Source organism: Rutidosis leptorrhynchoides, chromosome 4 (genome assembly GCF_046630445.1).
Source record: "Rutidosis leptorrhynchoides isolate AG116_Rl617_1_P2 chromosome 4, CSIRO_AGI_Rlap_v1, whole genome shotgun sequence".
In the NCBI taxonomy this organism is placed as follows: Eukaryota; Viridiplantae; Streptophyta; class Magnoliopsida; order Asterales; family Asteraceae; genus Rutidosis; species Rutidosis leptorrhynchoides.
In genome coordinates this window covers 155,083,887-155,104,492 of record NC_092336.1, presented here as the reverse complement: position 1 = coordinate 155,104,492, position 20,606 = coordinate 155,083,887, and positions in this window count along the sequence as shown.

Here is a 20,606-nt window from a genome sequence, read left to right as displayed (position 1 = left end):
TTTATTATCATAATATCATGTTATCTATATATATAACCATATATATGTCATCATATAGTTTTTACAAGTTTTAACATTCGTGAATCACCGGTCAACTTGGGTGGTCAATTGTCTATATGAAACCTATTTCAATTAATCAAGTCTTAACAAGTTTAATTGCTTAACATGTTGGAAACACTTAATCATGTAAATAAAAATTTCATTTAATATATATATAAACATGGAAAAGTTCGGGTCAGTACATGTGGGATATTTGATATCGGCTAAAAAGTCACATATTCACCCCGGTATTAAGGCCCAACAACAAGAAAGATTCGAACTTTGTCAGTAAAATACCCAGTTTATCGGTTAGAATTGAAGAAAAAGTAATTACGAAGACGGTGCAAAAAGAATCAAGAGAATCGGAGCTAAAACGAAGATCCTAGAGCGAAAACGGTGAAAGAAAAGAAATCAAGTTACGATCCAGTGAATCAAGGCTGACCAGGCACAAAAAGGGACTGCCATACGGCTTGCCAAACGGCTTGCCAGTATGGCAAATGGCCTACCAAACGGTCAGGCAAACGGGCTCGATACATAACTCGTTGATACGATATACGCGTTGTTGATTAGTGATGATGTTTGTAAAAGTTGCTAATTCTACTTTCTAATAGGGACGTTAGTTCAGCAGCTCTCGGAACGGAGGTGTGCGAAGGAAGGCTCAAGCTAAGATTTTGCTCGTGCGCCAATACAGGCCCCTATAGTTTTTGTTACCGAGATATCTTTTTTTGTTTTTTCATTGTTCCCATGTATTTTTTGGGTAATCTGCTCCCATGCTGCAAACAGTAAAATCTGAACTTAACGGCTTGCCTAGCAAACGGCCTGCCAAATATGGCCTGCCAAGCAAAATTCTTGTTTATTTAAAGGGTCTTTGTCATTCATTCCAACACACACTTCAATTCACTTATTTCTCTCTCTTGTACAATATTAGTCATACTCTCAAGGCCTTCGACTTAGTGCGGGAAACCTAGTACCCAGAGAAAAATGCCGAAGATTGTATTAGGAGCGGTCTGGAGTCTTGAAGTTCTCACTTTTGTATTCAGAACTGGTTTAATCTACTGGTACTTCTATCCCTTATCTTTATATAATGTTTTCTATCATTATGTTATGTGATATTGTTGCCATGATTAGCGAGTAGTTATCTTTAGTATATGCTATGATGTAAGCAGTTATAATGCCGAAATAATATTATGGTTTGTGTATTCTGTTGAAATGCTCTTCGATTATGCTTTAAACTCAATCACTTTTTCAACTAATAGAACGTAGTTATAGGCTCTGTTATTGGGAAGTCTCGAACCCCGATTCAGAGTACACTATCTGTGTCACCCCTTGGTAACAGAGGTCTATTGGATACAACATAAGATCGACTGAGGCACACCGGTTGTAGTAATTCTATCAAACTTTGGATTCCGACTGAGGAGTCTTTCGTAGTGAAACATCTGACTAGACCCTTAGTACATTGTCGGTCCCAGATCATGCTAGTGTAGTCACCAAGCATACAAACTTCGTACATGCACGCTGAAGCACAGCAGTTGTTGTAAGCTGTACCTCTGCTAAGTAAGGCCATGGAACCCGTTTAGTGTTGAACAGTACACTGCACCATAACGCGATCTCAAGCATTGCACCCCGCTTGAGGGATTCTTAGTTAATTAAGGAACTGTTTGTTTAGACACATAAAGGATTGGACCGTTAGGATAATCGAACGTGTTCATGGAAGTTAGCTTGACTTGGCCATGGTATTCTTTATGGTTGAACTCTTTTTAAGGACCTAACTATCTTTTAAAACCAATCATTAACGAAAGCATTGAAACACATCACGTCTCTCGGATATGGTAAACCATATTTTCTATTATACTTAAGAAAATTTAGACCATTGTGGAATGTTAATACGTCACCCAACAGAGTCGCTCAATTGGATGAGCCATCTGAACGTGTACGCCTGTAGTCAGACTGCAAGGGCGTCGGGGGTAAGGGACGTTGTTGGCTATTCAGAATCTTCAAGCCTAACGCAGTACCCAGTGACATGTCTTATGACAGGGGCGTTTAGGACCAGTGTAATGAATACAAGGCCTCTGCCTATTCATGAGCCAGCATTCCATAATCTCGGCAGAATAACTGATGAAGTCATAGTATGCACTCGCTTTAACCTTATCTGAATTACGAATTTTATCGCATTTAATTTATCTGTCTTATAAATTAGAAAATTCCAAATAGGTAATCACTACTCCGTCTTAACTATCTTAGGCTTAAATATAGGTTCGATTCTACTGATATCTCAAAAATACGACTCTAGGTCATACTTCCCTTACTTATAAGGAGTAGTAAGATTTAGGCCCCGCTAAATATAAATTTAAAACAGCACCCCTCCCTCGAGTGGCTGATCCTGGCGCACCGCGGCCCAACGACACCGCGCGAATAAAAAACTGTCCATTTGGGCCATATCACTTTTCCCCGTTCGAAGCAGTTTAGATGCCGAAAATGACATTTTACTATTTTTAAAGGTGAATTTGCACTTTTAGATCTTACGATAAGTAATACATTCACATGTGAATTGTTGTGCCTGTTTAAATACCACTATGATACTTATTTTTATTTAATATTGTATTTGAGTACATCGAGCATCATGTTGGGGCTACTATCTCACCACTAGCCACAAAATCTTGCTGCTTTATAACATCTTTATTTTATTGTTCAGGTATTTTTAGCCGCTTTTTTATTTCACTAGATTCATAACTTTATTTTTGTTTTTGTTTCTAAATTTCTCAATGAATACGAATATATGAGAGTGTAGTTCATTTTGATGATAATTAATTGCCGCAAAACACATATTTGAAGTCACTGCATTCCCTACAAAATCGGTCAAAATTTTGTGAAGAATTTTCAGAAAAATTTTCAATTGCAGATTAGGCCCATTTTTGCAACATAACTAGAAAATGGCGCTACGAGCAAGGCATCCTTAAGGCTTTCCCCCTTTTGAAGCGGTTTAGATTCTGAAAATGACGTTTTAAAATTTTTAAAGGTGAATTTTACACTTTTAGATCTTACGATAAGTAATAGCTTCACATGTGAATTTTGTGCCTGTTTAAATACCAATATGATACTTGTTTTTATTAATATTGTATTTAGGTACATCAAGAATCATTTGGAGGCTACTATCTCAACACATGCCACAAAACCTTGCTGCTTTTATAACGTCTTTGTTTTATTATTCGAGTATTTTTCGCAGCTTTTTTATTTCACTAGATTCAAAACCTTATTTTTGTTTTTATTTATAAATTTCTTAATGAATACGAATATATGAGAATGTAGTTTCATTTTGATGATAATTAATGGCTGCAAAACACATATTTGAAGTCACTACATTCCCCACAAAATCGGTCAAAATTTTGTGGAGAATTTTTCGAAAAATTTTCAATTGCAGATTAGGCCCATTTTCGCAAGATAACTAGAAATCAGTGCTACGAGCAAGACTTCCTTAAGGCTTTCCCCGGTTCGAAGCAGTTTAGGTGCCGAATATGACATTTTACTATTTTTAAAGGTGAATTTTGTACTTTTAGATGTTACGATAGGTAATACCTTCACATGTGAATTGTTGTGCCTGTTTATATACCACTATGATACTTGTTTTTATTTAATATTATATTTAAGTACATCGAGCATCATGTTGGGGCTACTATCTCACCACTAGCCACAAAATCTTGTAACTTTTATAACGTCTTTGTTTTATTATTCGAGTATTTTTTGCAGCTTTTTTATTTCACTAGGTTCAAAACCTTATTTTTGTTTTTGTTTCTAAATTTTATAATGAATACGGATATATGAAAGTGTAGTTTCGTTTTGATGATAATTAACGGCCGTAAAACACATATTTGTAGTCACTACATTCCCCACAAAATCGGTCAAAATCTTGTGAAGAATTTTCAGAAAAATTTTCAATTGCAGATTAGGCCCATTTTCGCAAGATAACTAGAAAGCGGTTTTACGAGTAAGACTTCCTTAAGGCTTTCCCTCGTTCAAAGCAGTTTAGATTCCAAAAATGACGTTTTACTGTTTTTAAAGGTGAATTTTACACTTTTAGATCTTACGATAAGTAATAGCTTCACATGTGAATTTTGTGCCTGTTTAAATAACATAATGATAATTGTTTTTATTTAATATTGCATTTAGGTACATCGATAATTATTTTGAGGCTACTATCTCATCACATGCCACAAAACCTTGCTGCTTTTATAACGTCTTTGTTTTATTATTCGAGTATTTTTCACCGCTTTTTTATTTCACTAGATTCATAACCTTATTTTTTTTTGTTTCTAAATTTCATAATGAATACGAATATATGAGAGTGTAGTTTCGTTTTGATGATAATTAACAGCCACAAAATACATATTTGTAGTCACTACATTCCCCACAAAATCGGCCAAAATTTTGTATAGAATTTTCTGAAAAATTTTTAATTGCAAATTAGGCCAATTTTTGCAAGATAACTAGAAAGCGGTGCTACGAGCAAGACTTCCATAAGGCTTTCCCCCGTTTGAAGCAGTTTAGATTTCGAAAATGACGTTTTACTGTTTTTAAAGGTGAATTTTAGACTTTTAGATCTTACGATAAGTAATAGCTTCACATGTTAATTTTGTGCCTGTTTAAATAACATAATGATACTTGTTTTTATTTAATATTGCATTTAGGTACATCGAGAATAATTTTGAGGCTACTATCTCACTACATGCCACAAAACCTTGCTGCTTTTATAACGTCTTTGTATTATTATTCGAGTATTTTTCACCGCTTTTTTATTTCACTAGATTCATAACCTTATTTTTGTTTTTGTTTCAAATTTTCTAAATGAATACGAATATATGAGAGTGTAGTTTCATTTTGATGATAATTAATGGTTGTAAAACACATATTTGAAGTCACTTCATTCCCCACAAAATCGGTCAAAATTTTATGGAGAATTTTCTGAAAATTTTCAATTGCAGATTAGGTCCATTTTTGCAAGAAAACTAGAAAACGACGCTACGAGCAAGGAATCCTTAAGGCTTTCCCCCGTTAGAAGCAGTTTACATTCTGAAAATGACGTGTTACTATATTTAAAGGTGAATTTTACACTTTGATCTTACGATAAGTAATAGCTTCACATGTGAATTTTGTGCCTGTTTAAATACCACTATGATACTTGTTTTTATTTAATATTTTATTTAGGTACATCGAGAATCACTTTGAGGCTACTATCTCTCCACATGCAACAAAACATTGCTACTTTTATAACATCTTTGTTTTATTATTCGAGTATTTTTTGCCGATTTTTTATTTCACTAGATTCAAAACTTTATTTTTGTTTTTGTTTCTAAATTTCATAATAAATACGAATTTATGAGAGTGTAGTTTCGTTTTCATGATAATTATTGGTCGCAAAACACATATTTGAAGTCACTACATTCCCAACAAAAGCGGTCAAAATTTTGTGGAGAGTTTTCCGAAAAAATTTCAATTGCAGATTAGGCTCTTTTTCTCAAGATAACTAGAAAGCGGCGCTACGAGCAAGAATTCCTTAAGAATTTCCCCCGTTTGAAGCAGTTTAGATGCCGAAAATAAAATTTACTATTTCTAAAGGTGAATTTTGCACTTTTAGATCTTACGATAAGTAATACCTTCACATGTAAATTGTTGTGCCTGTTTAAATACCACTATGATACTTGTTTTTATTTAATATTGTATTTAGGTACATCGAGATTCATGTTGGGGCAACTATCTCACCATTAGCCACAAAATCTTGCTACTTTTATAAGGTCTTTGTTTTATTGTTCGAGTATTTTTAGCCGCTTTTTTATTTCACTAGATTCATAACCTTATTTTTGTTTTAATTTCTAAATTTCTTAATGAATACGAATATACGAGAGTGTAGTTTCATTTTGATGATAATTAATGGCCGCAAAACACATATTTAAAGCCACTACATTCCCCACAAAATTGGTCAAAATTTGTAGAGAATTTTCCGAAAAATTTTCAATTGCAGATTAGGCCCATTTTTGCAAGATAACTAGAAAACGGCCCTACGAGCATGGAATCCTTAAGTCTTTTCCCCGTTCGAAGTAGTTTAGATTCTGAAAATGACGTTTTACTATTTTTAAAGGTGAATTTTACACTTTTAAATCTTACGATAAGTAATAGCTTCACATGTGAAATTTGTGAATGTTTAAATAACATAATGATACTTGTTTTTATTTAATATTGCATTTAGGTACATCGAGAATCATTTTTAGGCTACTATCTCACCATATGCCATAAAGCCTTGATGCTTTTATAACGTCTTTGTATTATTATTAGAGTATTTTTCACCGCTTTTTTATTTCACTAGATTCAAAACCATATTTTTGTTTTTCTTTCTAAATTTCATAATGAATACAAATATATGAGAGTGTAGTTTCATTTTTTTGATAATTAATGGCCGCAAAACACATATTTGAAGTCACTACATTCCCCACAAAATCGGTCAAAATTTTGTGGAGAATTTTACGAAAAATTTCCAATTGCAGATTAGGCCCATTTTCGCAAGATAACTAGAAACCGGTGCTACAAGCAAGACTTCCTTAAGGCTTTCCCCCATTCGAAGCAGTTTAGATGCCGAAAATGACATTTTACTATTTTTAAATGCGAATTTTGCACTTTTAGATCTTACGATAAGTAATACCTTCACATGTGAATTGTTGTGCATGTTTAAATGCCACTATGATACTTGTTTTTATTTAACATTGTAATTAAGTACATCGATCATCATGGTGGGGCTACTATCTCACCACTAGCCACAAAATCTTGCTGCTTTTATAACGTCTTCATTTTATTGTTCGGGTATTTTTAGCCACTTTTTTATTTCACTAGATTCATAACCTTATTTTTATTTTTGTTTCTAAATTTCTAAATGAATACGAATATATGAGAGTGTAGTTTCGTTTTGATGATAATTAATGGCCGTAAAACACATATTTGAAGTCACTACATTCCCCACAAAATCGGTCAAAATATTGTGGAGAATTTTACGAAAAATTTTCAATTGCAGAATAGCCCCATTTTCGAAAGATAACTAGAAAATGGAGCTACGAGCAGGGCATCCTTAAGGCTTTCCCCCCTTCGAAGTAATTTAGATTCCGAAAATGATGTTTTACTATTTTTAAAGGTGAATTTTACACTTTTAGATCTTACGATAAGTAATAGCTTCACATGTGAATTTTGTGCCTGTTTAAATACCACTATGATACTTGTTTTTATTTAATATTTTATTTAGTTACATCGAGAATCATTTTGAGGCTACTATCTCACCACATGCCACAAAATATTTCTGCTTTTATAACGTCTTTGTTTTATTATTCGAGTATTTTTCGTCGCTTTTTTATTTCACTAGATTCAAAACCTTATTTTTGTTTTTGATTCTAAATTTCATAATGAATACGAATATATGAGAGGGTAGTTTTGTTTTGATGATAATTAATGGTCGCAAAACACATATTTAAAGTCACTACATTCCCAACAAAATCGGTCAAAATTTTGTGGAGATTTTTAAAAAAAATTTCAGTTGCAGATTAGGCTCATTTTCGCAAGATAACTAGAAAACGGCCCTACGAGCATGGCATCCTTAAGGCTTTCCCCCGTTCAAAGTAGTTTAGATTCTGAAAATGACGTTTTACTATTTTTAAAGGTGAGTTTTGAACATTTAGATCTTACGATAAGTAATACCTTCAGATGTAAATTGTTGTGCCTGTTTAAATACCACTATGACATTGTTTTTATTTAATATTGTATTTAGGTACATCGAAAATCATGTTGGGCTACTTTCTCACCACTTACCACAAAATCTTGCTACTTTTATAACGTCTTTGTTTTATTGTTCGAGTATTTTTAGCCGGTTTTTTATTTCAATAGATTCATAACCTTATTTTTGTTTTTGTTTCTAAATTTCTTAATGAATACGAATATATGAGAGTGTTGTTTTGTTTTAATGATAATTAATAGCCGCAAAACACATATTTGAAGTAACTACATTCCCCACAAAATCGGTCAAAATTTTGTGGAGAATTTTTCAAAAAATTTTCAATTGCATATTAGGTCCATTTTCGCAAGATAACTAGAAAACGACCCTACGAGCATGGAATCCTTAAGGCTTACCCCCGTTCGAAGGAGTTTAGGTTCCGAAATTGACGTTTTTCTATTTTTAAAGGTGAGTTTTGAACTTTTAGATCTTACGATAAGTCATAGCTTCACATGTGAATTTTATGCCTGTTTAAATAACACTATGATACTTGTTTTTATTTAATATTGTATTTAGGTATATCGAGAATCATTTTGAGGCTACTATCTTACCACATGCCACAAAACCTTGCTTCTTTTATAACGTCTTTGTTTTATTATTCGAGTATTTTTCACCGCTTTTTTATTTCACTAGATTCATAACCTTATTTTTGTTTTTTTTCTTCTAAATTTCATAATGAATTTGAATATATGAGAGTGTAGTTTCGTTTTGATGATAATTAATGGCCGCAAAACACATATTTGAAGTCACTACATTCTCCACAAAATCGGTTAAAATTTTTTCCGAAACATTTTCAATTGCAGATTAGGCCCATTCTCGATAGATAACTAGAAATTGGCGCTACGAGCAAGACTTCCTTAAGGCTTTCCCTCGTTCGAAGAAGTTTATATGCCGAAAGTGAAATTTTACTATTTTTAAAGGTGAATTTTGCACTTTTAGATCTTACGATAAGTAATGCCTGCACATGTTAATTGTTGTGCCTATTATACTTGTTTTTATTTAATATTGTATTTAGGTATATCGAAAATCATGTTGGGTCTACTATCTCACCACTATCTGCAAAACATTGATGCTTTTATAGCGTCTTTATTTTATTGTTCGGGTATTTTTAGCCGCTTTTTTATTTCACTAGATACATAACCTTATTTTGGTTTTTGTTTCTAAATTTCAGATGTAATGCGAATATATGAGAGTGTAGTTTCGTTATATATATATATATATATATATATATATATATATATATATATATATATATATATATATATATATATATATATATATATATATATATATATATATATATATATATATATATATATATATATATATATATAAAACTACACAAAATCCCCACAAAATGGTCAAAATTTTGTGGAGAATTTTTCGAAATATTTTCAATTGCAGATTAGGTCCATTTTCGCAAGATAACTAGAAAACGGCACTACGAGTAAGACTTATTAAATGCTTTCCCCAGTTCGAAGCAATTTAGATGCCAATAATGACATTTTACTATTTTTAAAAGTGAATTTTGCACTTTTAGATCTTATGATAACTAATACCTTCACATTTAAATTGTTGTGCCTATTTAAACACCACTATGATACTTGGTTTTATTTAATATTTTATTTGGGTACATCGAGAAGCATGCTGGGGTTACTATCTCACCACGAGTATTTTTAGCCGCTTTTTCATTTCTCTAGATTCATAACCTTATTTTTTGTTTTTGTTTCTAAATTTCATATTGAATGCGAATATATGAGAGTGTAGTTTCATTTTGATGATAATTAATAGCCACAAAACACATATTTGAAGTCACTACAATCCCCACATAATTGGTCAAAATTTTGTGGAGAATTTTCGAAAAACTTTCAATTACAGATTAGGCCCATTTTCGCAAGATAACTAGAAAATTGTGCTATGAGCAAGACTTCCTTAAGGCTTTCCCCCGTTCGAAGCACTTTAGATGCCGAAAATGACATTTTATTATTTTTATAGGTGAATTTTGCACTTTTAGATCTTACGATAAGTAATACCTTCACACGTGAATTGTTGTGCATGTTTAAATACCACTGTGATACTTTCTTTTATTAAATATTTTATTTGGGTACATCGAGAAGCATGTTGGGGCTACGATCTCACCACTAGCTACAAAACGTTGCTACTTTTATAACGTCTAGGTTTTATTGTTCGAATATTTTTAGCCGTTTTTTCATTTCTCTAGATTCATAACATTATTTTTGTTTCTAAATTTCATATTGAATGTGAATATACGTAAGTGTAGTTTCATTTTGATGATAATTAATGGACACAAAACACATATTTGAAGTCACTACAATCCCCATAAAATCGTTCAAAATTTTGCGGAGATTTTTGCGAAAAATTTTCAATTGCAGATTAGGCCCATTTTCACAAGATAACTAGAAATCGGCGCTACGATCAAGGCATCCTCAAGGATTTCCCTCATTCGAAGCAATTTAGATTCCGAAAATGACGTTTTACTATTTTTAAAGGTGAATTTTGCACTTTTAGATCTTACGATAAGTAATAGCTTCACAAGTGAATTGTTGTGCCTGTTTAAATACCACAATGATACTGTTTTTATTTAATATTGTATTAGGTACATCGAGAATCATGTTGAGGCTACTATCTCACCACTAGCCACAAAATCTTGATGCTTTTATAACGTCTTCGTTTTATTGTTCGAGTATTTTTAGTCGCTTTTTTATAGTTACTATATTCATAGCCTAATTTTTGTTTTTGTTTCTAAATTTCATAATGAATACGAATATACGAGAATGTAGTTTCATTTTGATGATAATTAATGGTCGCAAAACACATATTTAAAGTCACTACATTCCCCTCAAAATCGGTCAAAATTTTGTGGAGAATTTTTCGAAAAATTTTCAATTGCAGATTAGGCCCATTTTCGCAAGATAACCAGAAAACGGTGCTACGAGAAAGACATTCTTTAGGCTTTCCCCCATTCGAAGCAGTTTAGATGCCGAAAATGATATTTTAATATTTTTAAAGGTGAATTTTGCACTTTTAGATCTTACGATAAGTAATACCTTCACATGTGAATTGTTGTGCCTGTTTAAATACCACTATGATACTTGTTTTTATTTAATATTGTATTTAGGTACATCGAGAAACATGTTGGGGCTACTATCTCATCACTAGCTACAAAACGTTGCTACTTTTATAACGTCTTGGTTTTATTGTTCGAGTATTTTTAGCCGCTTTTTCATTTCTCTAGATTCATTACCTTATTTTCGTTTTTGTTTCTAAATTTCATATTAAAAGCGAATATATGAGAGTGTAGTTTCATTTTCATTATAATTAATGGCCGCAAAACACATATTTGATGAAATATCCCGTTCATATTGATTATAAACGTTCCATATTAATTGATTTCGTTGCGAGGTTTTGACCTCTATATGAGACGTTTTTCAAAGACTGCATTCATTTTTAAAACAACCATAACCTTTATTTTATCAATAAAGGTTTTAAAAACATTACGTAGATTATCAAATAATGATAATCTAAAAGATACTGTCACACGACCATTATATAATGGTTTACAATAGAAATATATTACATCGACATATGTTTCTTGAATGCAGTTTTTACACAATATCATACAAACATGGACTCCAAATCTTGTCCTTATTTTAGTATGCAACAGCGGAAGCTCTTAGTATTCACCTGAGAATAAACATGCTTTAAACGTCAACAAAAATGTTGGTGAGTTATAGGTTTAACCTATATATATCAAATAGTAACAATAGACCACAAGATTTCATATTTCAATACACATCCCATAGATAGAGATAAAAATCATTCATATGGTGAACACCTGGTAACCGACATTAACAAGATGCATATATAAAAATATCCCCATCATTCCGGGACACCCTTCGGATATGATATAAATTTCAGAGTACTAAAGCATCCGGTACTTTGGATGGGGTTTGTTAGGCCCAATAGATCTATCTTTAGGATTCGCGTCAATTAGGGTGTCTGTTCCCTAATTCTTATATTACCAGACTTAATAAAAATGGGCATATTCGATTTCGACAATTCAACCATAGAATGTAGTTTCACGTACTTGTGTCTATTTTGTAAATCATTTATAAAACCTGCATGTATTCTCATCCCAAAAATATTAGATTTTAAAAGTGGGACTATAACTCACTTTCACAGATATTTCCTTCCTCGGAAATAAGACTTGGCCACGGATCGACTCACGAACCTATACAAATATGTACAAATATATCAAAGTATGATCAAAATATAATTACAACCATTTTTATTATGTTTTAAAGATTTGAGTGTATTAAGTCTGCTGTCCTTGTTAGTAACCTACAACTAGTTGTCCACAGTTAGATGTACAGAAATAAATTGATATATATTATCTTGAATCAATCCACGACCCATTGTATACACGTCTCAGGCTAGTTCACAACTCAAAGTATATATATTTTTAGAATCAACCTCAACCCTGTATAGCTAACTCCAAGATTACTGCATATAGTGTGTATGGTTGTTCCAAATAATATATATACATGGGTCGATATGATATGTCAAAACATTTGCATACGTGTCTATGGTATCCCAAGATTACATAATATATTAGAATACATGTATAATACAATATAATTTAGCTAGGATATGATTTGTATAGATTTGTTAAACATTTCCCGTAGCTAAAAAGATCAAAAATATCCAATCTTGTTTTACCCATAACTTCTTCATTTTAAATCCGTTTTGAGTGAATCAAATTACAATGGTTTCATATTGAACTCTAATTTAAGAATCCAAATAGAAAAAGTATAGGTTTATGGTCGGAAATTTAAGTTACATGTCAATTACTAAAGAAGTAGTTATTTCCGTCGAAAGAACGACATCTTGATGACCATTTTGAAAAACATACTTTCACTTTGAGTTTAACCAAGATTTTTGGATATAGTTTCATGTTCATATGAAAAATCATTTTCCCAGAAGAACAACTTTTAAATCAAAGTTTATCATAGTTTTTAATTATCTAAACCAAAACAGCCCCCGGTTTCACTACGACAGCGTATATCCAATTTTATGGTGTTCATCGTGTTTCCAGGTTTTAAATCATTAAGTTAGCATATCATATAGATATATAACATGTGTTTAGTTGATTTTAAAAGTCAAGTTAGAAGAATTAACTTTTGTTTGTGAACAAGTTTAGAATTAACTAAACTATGTTCTAGTGATTACAAGTTTAAACCTTCGAATAAGATAGCTTTACATGTATGAATCGAATGATGTTATGAACATCATTACTACCTCAAGTTTTCTTGATAAAACCACTGGAAATAAGAAAAATAGATCTAGCTTCAAAGGATCCTTGGATGGCTTGAAAGTTCTTGAAATAGAATCATGACACGAAAATAGTTCAAGTAAGATTTTCACTCGAAATAAGATTGTTATAGTTGTAGAAATTGAATCAAAGTTTGAATATGAATGTTACCTTGAATTAGAAAGATAACCTACTATAAATAATAAAGGTTCCTTGATCTTAGATGATTACTTGGCATGGATTAGAAAGCTTGGAAGTATACTTGCAAACTTGGAAGTATTCTTGATTTTTATGAAACTATACTTATGGAATTTATGAAGAACACTTAGAACTTGAAGATGGAACTTGAGAGAGATCAATTAGATGAAGAAAATTGAAGAATGAACGTGTTTGTAGGTGTTTTTGGTCGTTGGTATATGAATTAGATATAAAGGATATGTAATTTTGTTTTCATGTAAATAAGTCATGAATGATTACTAATATTTTTGTAAATTTATGAGATATTTCATACTAGTTGCCAAATGATGGTTCCCACATGTGTTAGGTGACTCACATGGGCTGCTAAGAGCTGATCATTGGAGTGTATATACCAATAGTACATACATCTAAAAGTTGTGTATTGTACGAGTACGAATACGGGTGCATACGAGTAGAATTGTTGATGAAACTGAACGAGGATGTAATTGTAAGCATTTTTGTTAAGTAGAAGTACTTTGATATATGTCTTGAAGTCTTTCAAAAGTGTAAGAATACATATCAAAACACAACATGTATATACATTCTAATGGAGTCGTTAAGTCTTCGTTAGTCGTTACATGTAAGTGTTGTTTTGAAACCTTTAAGTTAACGATCTCAATTAATGTTGTTAACCCAATTTTTATTATATTAAATGAGATGTTAAATTATTATATTATCATGATATTATGATGTATGAATATCTCTTAATATGATATATACATTAAAATATCGTTACAACGATAATCGTTACATATGCCTCGTTTCGTAATTCTTGGGTTAGTAGTCTTGTTTTTACATATGTAGTTCATTGTTAACATACTTAATGATATATTTAAATATCATTTTATCATGTTAAATATAGTGTATCAATATCTTAATATGATACATATGTATTTAGTAGACGTTATCATAACGATAATCGTTATATATATCATTTCGAGTTTTTTAACTTAGTAATCTCATTTCTTATGTATATCACACATTGTTAATATACTTAGTGCGATACTTACTCATAATAATCTTATGTCAACCATATATATATGTCTATATATACCACAATATGTAGTTTTTACAATTTTGTAACGTTCTTGAATCGCCGGTCAATATGGGTGATCAATTGTCTATATGAAACTTATTTCATTTAATCAAGTCTTAACAAGTTTGATTGCTTAACACGTTGGAAACATTTAGTCATGTAAATATCAATCTCAATTAATATATATAAACATGGAAAAGTTCGGGTCACTACAGTACCTACCCGTTAAATAAATTTCGTCCCGAAATTTTAAGCTGTTGAAGGTGTTGACGAATCTTCTGGAAATAGATGCGGGTATTTCTTCTTCATATGATCTTCATGCTCCCAGGTGAACTCGGGTCCTCTACGAGCATTCCATCGAACCTTAACAATCGGTATCTTGTTTTGCTTAAGTCTCTTAACCTCACGATCCATTATTTCGACGGGTTCTTCAATGAATTGAAGTTTTTCATTGATTTGGATTTCGTCCAACGGAATAGTGAGATCTTATTTAGCAAAACATTTCTTCAAATTCGAGATGTGGAAAGTGTTATGTACAGCCGCGAGTTGATGAGGTAGCTCCAGTTGGTAAGCTACTGGTCCGACACGATCTATAATCTTGAATGGTCCAATGTACCTTGGATTTAGTTTCCCCCGTTTACCAAATCGAACAACGCCTTTCTAAGGTGAAACCTTAAGCATGACCATTTCTCCAATTTCAAACTCTATATCTTTTCTTTTACTGTCCGCGTAGCTCTTTTGTCGACTCTGGGAGGTTTTCAATCGTTGTTGAATTTGGATGATTTTTTCAGTAGTTCCTTGTATTATCTCCGGACCCGTAATCAGTCTATCCACCACTTCATTCCAACAAATCGGAGACCTGTACTTTCTACCATAAAGTGCCTTAAACGGCGCCATCTCAATACTAGAATGATAACTGTTGTTGTAGGAAAATTCTGCTAACGGTAGGTGTCGATCCCAACTGTTTTCGAAATCAATAACACATGCTCGTAGCATGTCTTCAAGCGTTGGTATCGTCCTTTCACTCTGCCCATCAGTTTGTGGATGATAGGCAGTACTCATGTCTAGACGAGTCCCCAATGCTTGTTGCAATGTCTGCCAGAACCTTGAAACAAATCTACCATCCCTATCAGAGATAATAGAGACGGGTATTCCATGTCTGGAGACAACCTCCTTCAAATACAATCGCGCCAACTTCTCCATTTTGTCATCTCCTCTCATTGGCAGGAAGTGTGCTGACTTGGTGAGACGATCAACTATTACCCAAATAGTATCATAACCACTTGCAGTCCTTGGCAATTTAGTAATGAAATCCATGGTAATGTTTTCCCATTTCCATTTCGAGATTTCAGGTTGTTGTAGTAGACCTGATGGTTTTTGATGTTCATCTTTGACCTTAGAACACGTCAAACATTCTCCTACATATTTAGTAATATCGGCGTTCATACCCGGCCACCAAAAGTGTTTCTTGAGATCTTTATACATCTTCCCCGCTCCGGGATGTATTGAATATCTGGTTTTATTTGCTTTCTTAAGTACCATTTCTCTCACATCTCCAAAACTTGGTACCCAAATTCTATCAGCCCTATATCAGGTTCTGTTTTCCTGAATATTAAGATGTTTCTCTGATCCTTTGGGTATCTCATTCTTCAACTTTCCTTCTTTTACAACCCCCTGTTGCGCCTCCTTTATTTGAGTAGTAAGGTTAGTACGAATAATTATATTCATAGCTTTTACCCGTATAGGTTCTCTGTCCTTTCTACTCAAAGCGTTGGCTACCACATTCACCTTCCCCGGGTGGTATCGAATCTCAAAATTATAATCATTCAACAGTTCAATTCACCTGCGTTATCTCATATTCAGTTGCTTCTGATTAAATATATGTTGGAGACTTTTGTGGTCGGTATATATAATACTCTTGACCCCATATAAATAATGCCTCCAAGTCTTTAATGCAAAAACAACAGCACCCAATTCCAAATCGTGAGTTGTATAATTTTGCTCGTGAATCTTCAATTGTCTAGACGCATAAGCAATCACCTTCGTTTGTTGCATTAATACACAACCGAGACCTTGCTTTGATGCGTCACAATAAATCACAAAATCATCATTCCCTTCAGGCAATGACAATATAGGTGCCGTAGTTAGCTTTTTATTCAATAACTGAAACGCATTCTCTTGTTCATCCTTCCATTCAAATTTCTTCCCTTTATGCGTTAATGCAGTAAAGGGTTTTGCTATTTTGGAGAAATCTTGGATGAATCTTCTATAGTAACCAGCCAATCCTAAAAATTGACGTATATGCTTCGGAGTATTTGGGGTTTCCCACTTTTCAATGGTTTCGATCTTTGTCGGGTCCACCTGGATACCTTCTTTGTTCACTATGTGACCGAGGAATTGAACTTCTTTCAACCAAAATGCACACTTTGAAAACTTAGCGTACAATTTTTCTTTCCTCAATACTTCTAGCACTTTTCTCAAATGTTCTTCGTTCTCTTGATCATTCTTTGAGTAAATAAGTATGTCATCGATGAAAACAATGACAAACTTGTCAAGATATAGTCCACACACTCGGTTCATAAGGTCTATGAACACAGCTGGTGCGTTAGTCAATCCAAACGGCATAACCATAAACTCATAATGACCATAACGCGTCCTAAAAGCAGTTTTTGGAATATCATCCTCCTTTACTCGCATTTGATGATATCCAGAACGTAAATCAATTTTCGAATAAACCGATGAGCCTTGTAGTTGATCAAATAAGTTGTCAATTCTCGGCAGTGGATAACGGTTTTTGATGGTAAGTTTATTCAACTCTCTGTAGTCAATACACAACCTAAATGTACCATCCTTCTTCTTGACAAACAAAACATGAGCTCCCCATGGTGATGTGCTTGGTCGAATGAAATCACGTTCTGATAGTTCTTGCAGTTGGCTTTGCAGTTCTTTCATCTTACTGGGTGCGAGTCTGTATGGAGCACGAGCTATTGGTGCAGCTCCCGGTACAAGATCTATTTGAAATTCAACAGATCGATGTGGAGGTAGTCCCGGTAATTCTTTCGGAAATACATCGGGAAATTCTTTTGCGACGGGAACATCATTGATGCTCTTTTCTTCAGTTTGTACTTTCTCGACGTGTGCTAGAACAGCATAGCAACCTTTTCTTATTAGTTTTTGTGCCTTCAAATTACTAATAAGATGTAGCTTCGTGTTGCTCTTTTTTCCGTACATCATTAACGGTTCTCCTTCTTCTCGTACAATGCGAATTGCATTTTTGTAACATACGATCTCTGCTTTCATCTCCTTCAGCTAGTCCATGCCAACTATTACATCAAAACTCCCTAACTCTACTGGTATCAAATCAATCTTAAATATTTCGCTACCCAGTTTAATTTCTCAATTCCGGCATATATAATCTGCTGAAATTAATTTACCGTTTGCTAATTAGAGTAAAAATTTACTATCCAACGGCGTCAATGGATAACTTAATTTAGCACAAAAATCTCTACTCATAGAGCTTCTATCCGCACCCGAATCAAAAAAACGTAAGCAGATTTATTGTCAATAAGAAACATACCCGTAACAAGCTCCGGGTCTTCCTGTGCCTCTGCCGCATTAATATTGAAAACTCTTCCGCGGCCTTGTCCATTCGAGTTCTCCTGGTTCGGGCAATTTCTAATAATGTGGCCTAGTTTTCCACATTTATAACAAACTACATTGGCATAACTTGCTCCGACACTACTTGCTCCGCCATTACTCGTTCCGACACCATTTGTTCCTTTCGTTCTGTTAACCCCTGGTCCGTAGACCTCACACTTCGCCGCGCTATGACCATTTCTTTTACACTTGTTGCAAAATTTGATGCAGAACCCCGAGTGATACTTTTCACACCTTTGGCATAGCTGCTTCTAATTGTTGTTGTTGTTGCGGTTGTTATTGTTGTTGGGATGATTGTTGTAGTTGTTGTTGTTGTTGTTGTTTTACCGTTTGTTGTAGTTGCGATTGATGTTGCGATTGTTGGGAGAGTTGTTGTTTTGGTGACTCTTATCACTGTTATCCTCCCACTTTCTTTTGACTAGCTTCACGTTGGCCTCTTCGGCCGCCTGTTCTTTAATTCTTCCCTCAATCTGGTTCACTAGTTTGTGAGCCATTCTACATGCCTTTTATATGGAGGCAGGCTCGTGTGAACTTATATCTTCTTAGATTCTCTCCGGTAACCCTTTCACAAATGCGTGGATCTTCTCTTCCTCATTTTTGAACGCTCTCGGACACAATAGGCACAATTCTGTGAATCGTCTTTCGTACGAAGTAATATCGAATCCATGTGTTTGTAACCCTCTAAGTTCTAACTTGAGCTTATTGACCTCGGTTCTGGGACGGTACTTCTCGTTCATCAAGTGCTTAAATGCTGACCACGGTAGCGCGTAAGCAGCATCTTGTCCCACTTGCTCTAGATAGGTATTCCACCATGTTAAAGCAATACCTGTGAAGGTATGCGTAGCGTACTTCACTTTGTCTCCGATTCAACTTACTTATGGCAAACACCAATTCAACTTTCTTAGTCCACCGTTTTAATCCGATTGGTCCTTCGGTTCCATCAAATTCTGAAAGTTTGCAGGCAGTGAATTCCTTGTAGAAGCATCTTACACGATTTCTTGCGCCGTTAGCTGTATTGCTAGATTCAGAGTTATTGTTGGTATGTAGCGCGGCCTGTACTGCAGCTATGTTTGAAGCAAGAAAGGCACGAAATTTCTCTTCGCTCATATTCAAGGTGTGTCGAGTAGTCGGTGCCATTTCCTTCAAAATAGTCAAATGAAACAAGTTAATCATACAGAATATTAAGAGTAGTCAATAGTATCTCGTAGCATAATATGAACTCATTTATAAAAGCTTTTTCTTCATATTAGCGTTTTATAAGTTTAAATTCGGGTACTACCTACCCGTTAAGTTCATACTTAGTAGCTAATATACAATTCAACTACTACAATTCCATATGAAAAACTGATTATAATAATATATCACATACAAATATTCTTCAAACTTACAACTTCGCTATATTGCATATAACATGAAATATAGTACACTATGATACAGGACAGTTTTGAAGATAAATCTAGTTAATACGCAAGTTGTTCAGCAAAACAAATAAATACACGTAATTCATAAGTCCAGAAACAAGTCATGCATTCTGGTTTTACTAAGACGACTTCCCATCCTTGGTCTTGTGGAAAATAACCGTTATGACCATTGGCTAGGCAGCATGTTGTAATGTCGTCAAAAGGACTAGGGTTTCGTAATGTCCAACAGCCCCGTAATAATCTAAAAACCTTGTTTCTCACCCCAACTACTGAATCCGTCACTTGTGGGAAAGTTTTATTTAAAAGCTACAATTCGATGTTCTTTTTCTCACTTTGGTAAGAAGCGAACATCACTAACCCGTAAGCATAAGATGCTTCTTTATGTTGCATGTTAGAAGCTCTTTCTAATTCATGAAATCCTATGTTGGGATATGTTGAGTCAAAATAGGTTCTTAACCCGTAGTGTAAAATTGCATTTGGGTTCCCCGCATTTAATGCTTTAAAGAAAACAAGGTGTAACTTAAAGTCTCTCCAATGTGATATACCCCACCTATCAAAGGAAAGCTTTTTATAAACTAAGGCATTTCTGGAAAGTCTTTCAAATGTTTGACAGGTTAATTTCGCCATAACTAAATGTGCTGATGAATTCTGACCGACTATAGATAAGATTTCCTCAATCATATCCTCTGGTAGGTCTTCTAAAATATTCAGTTGTCTACCCTTAACGTCCATTTTCTTTTTATACTGTAAAATAGACAAGGATTAGATTCGTAATAACAAACAATACAAGCAATTTTTACATAGAACATAAAAGTACAAGCACACTACAATACATTTATTACAAAACATGCTCACACCCCTCTAATCTGAATCACTGGTTTCTTCTTCTTCGGACTTGGTTCTTTTTCCTAATCTTCTAGGGATATATGATGTTTCTCTAATACGAGTCGTCGTTTTCCACATTGGTTTATAAAAACCTGGAGGTTTAGAGGTTCCCGGATTATTGTCATGATATTGAAAATACGGGTGTTGACGGTACATATAAAGTTCATCGGGGTCGGAATCAGATTTCTCTATTTTGAT